The sequence below is a fragment of the Macrobrachium rosenbergii genome, chromosome 42, assembly GCF_040412425.1.
Source record: "Macrobrachium rosenbergii isolate ZJJX-2024 chromosome 42, ASM4041242v1, whole genome shotgun sequence".
NCBI lineage: Eukaryota > Metazoa > Arthropoda > Malacostraca > Decapoda > Palaemonidae > Macrobrachium > Macrobrachium rosenbergii.
Window position 1 is genome coordinate 34521895 of NC_089782.1, and position 3485 is coordinate 34525379.

Below are 3485 nucleotides of genomic sequence, written 5' to 3' on the forward strand. Positions count from 1 at the left end.
TGTCCCCTGGAAGGCTGTCATTCCATTGTCCTGGAAGGCTACCTTCCATTGTCCCCTGGAAGGCTGTCATTCCATTGTCCTGGAAGGCTGCCTTTCCATTGTCCCCTGGAAGGCTGTCATTCCATTGTCCCTGGAAGGCTACCTTTCCATTGTCCCCTGGAAGGCTGTCATTCCATTGTCCCTGGAAGGCTGCCTTTCCATTGTCCCCTGGAAGGCTGTCATTCCATTGTCCTGGAAGGCTGCCTTTCCATTGTCCCCTGGAAGGCTGTCATTCCATTGTCCCTGGAAGGCTGCCTTTCCATTGTCCCCTGGAAGGCTGTCATTCCATTGTCCCTGGAAGGCTGCCTTTCCATTGTCCCCTAGAAGGCTGCCTTTCCATTGTCCCTGGAAGGCTGCCTTTCCATTGTCCCCTGGAAGGCTGTCATTCCATTGTCCCTGGAAGGCTGCCTTTCCATTGTCCCTGGAAGGCTACCTTTCCATTGTCCCTGGAAGGCTGCCTTTCCATTGTCCCCTGGAAGGCTGTCATTCCATTGTCCCTGGAAGGCTGCCTTTCCATTGTCCCTAAAGGCTGCCTTTCCATTGTCCCTGGAAGGCTGCCTTTCCATTGTCCCCTGGAAGGCTGTCATTCCATTGTCCTGGAAGGCTGCCTTTCCATTGTCCCTGGATTCCATTGTCCCTGGAAGGCTGCCTTTCCATTGTCCCCTAGAAGGCTGCCTTTCCATTGTCCCTGGAAGGCTACCTTTCCATTGTCCCCTGGAAGGCTGTCATTCCATTGTCCCTGGAAGGCTACCTTTCCATTGTCCCTGGAAGGCTGCCTTTCCATTGTCCCCGGAAGGCTGTCATTCCATTGTCCTGGAAGGCTGCCTTTCCATTGTCCCTAGAAGGCTGCCTTTCCATTGTCCTGGAAGGCTGCCTTTCCATTGTCCCCTGGAAGGCTGTCATTCCATTGTCCCTGGAAGGCTGCCTTTCCATTGTCCCTGGAAGGCTACCTTTCCATTGTCCCTGGAAGGCTGCCTTTCCATTGTCCCCTTGCCTTTCCATTGTCCCTGGAAGGCTACCTTTCCATTGTCCCCTGGAAGGCTGTCATTCCATTGTCCCTGGAAGGCTACCTTTCCATTGTCCCCTGGAAGGCTGCCATTCCATTGTCCCCTGGAGCTGAAAACTGCCTTCCATCACCAGTCGTGTCCTACCCGTTGCAGCCTTTTAAAAATTTTTTCTTAAGTGTAGCTCTTGCCGCCAAGAGCCCGTGCTATCCCAAGCCCTGCTTACTGCAACAACAGCAGAAAATCGACTTTAAAATGAGGGAATCTTTAAGCTTCACACATTGCTATTGATCAGAAACTCATCGCTGATTGCAAGCGTTTTCACCCCACCTCGTATCTGCGAGAATCATACCAGCCTTCTATGCAGTGGGATTACACACTACTGTATGTTTTTAATACACTTCTTTAATCGTAATGAGATCTTTACTTATTCTTTCAGCACGGCAAGTGTCCTTTTCATACTCATTTAACTACTGTCGTTTGCTGTTAAAATGATTTTGGACCATTTCAGATAAGTTTTGATTTGGGCAAACTAGACAGACTCATTACCGAACACGAGGGAAATCACACAATTTACAGAGAACAAACAAATAAAAAAATGCACCGAAGTTTCTTCGGCGCATTCGAGTTTTCTGTGCAGCTCATAATCAGGGCCACCGAAAACAGATCTATCTTTCGGTGGTCTCGGTAGAACGCTGTATGAGTGCAGCCCTCCAGCCTCAGTAGTTTTCAAGATCTGACGGCGGACAGAAAAAGTGCGGACGGACAGACACAGCCGGCGCAACAGCCTTCTTTCACAGATAGCTTAAACCCGACGGAAGGGTCCAGTTATACCCTCACCACACGACCTTTCAAGACGCCCAAAGTAGCCGACAGACCCTCGACCCTGTTAGAGGGAGACAAAGCAAAGCTCGAGTCATGGTTATGGAAAACTTCTAAAGAGGGAAAAGCCATTCAGGTTTCTACTTCGCTGGCGATATAAAGGCTTCGACTTTCACTCTTGGCTCTCTCTCTCTCTCTCTCTCTCTCTCTCTCTCTCTCTCTCTCTCTCTCTCTCTATAATGTTTTTGTTCTGTCTTCGTGCCAAATTAGAGCCACTACAAGATGCAATGAATAGCCTTAGTCGTTCTGATTTTCAGTGGTTTGAAGTGTCAGGAACGATAATGGTTAAAATTGCCATACATGTACCCTACGCGTATGCATATGGGTATATACGTGTACAGTACACGAGTCAGACTACGCATAAAAGAGGCTACAGCACAGCTGCAATGAACATCTGTTCTTTTAAAGAATTATAAATATGGGTATATACGTGTACAGTACGTGAGTTCATTGCATAGCTGCAATGAACATCTGCTTTTTTCTAAAGAATTATAAATGATAATTATCTACAGTGACATACAAGTACTCTACGCACTGGCGTAAATAAACACGTTTACAGTACCTGGGTCACACTGTTCGCGTATACAAATTTTTATTATCACTTAATCAGCTAATCAACGATGGGAAATTAAAGTATGAAAAGCAGGACTATGATTTCTTATTACATACTGATTCCTCTTAAATAAAATCTTTAATCTTAATGTGAGATCACTTCGTTTAACGAGGAAGGCTGCATTCAGGATGTCTCTTGTATCTTAATAAACTTTTTTTTTTTTGTTCTTTATTCTTTTTAGCAAATCATAGTGTCGGGCGCGTTTGATGCTTATAAGAATTTCGACAGAGTTTGAGATTAGACTCAATAGACAAACTTTGTACTTATGCCTTATTCTTTGCTTTAGTCAAATTGCAGATTTTATGTTTCGCCCCTGTCCTTGTTGATGACGTCACTTCATCTCGTTTTTCTAACTCTAAAGTAAGTCCTCTAGGCCTACTTCGTTCTCTCACTCTCTCTTTCCTTCCCTGAAGCCACTAGCGGATCCAGGGGACGGGGGCGCCTGGGCACGTGCCCCGCCTCCCCCCATGAAAAATAATGATAAAATAATAATACTGAAGATTTAGATAATAATAGCATAAATAAATATAAAATTGGAAAAATAAAAAAATCGATTCGTGATATGCCAAAAATTGACATCAATGGCCTGGTCATCATATAATCTTGCTTTGATGTCAAGGTAATAATAGCATAAATAGATATAAAAATGGAAAAAATAAAAAAAATCTATTAAAGAAATATATATACAGTATATATATATAATTATATATATATATATATACATATATATATGTATATATATATAACTTCGTGATACGCCACAAATTGACACCAATGGCCTTGTCATTATATAATCTTACCTTGATGTCAAGATATCTAGTTGACGTATAGAATTTAGGCAACGATTAGGGAAAACAAAAAGAAAAAATTAATGGCCCCCGCCGCGAAATTTTTCTGGATCCACTGGTGCCTGAAGCTATGATCTACTTCAGTCTATTCATTTCATG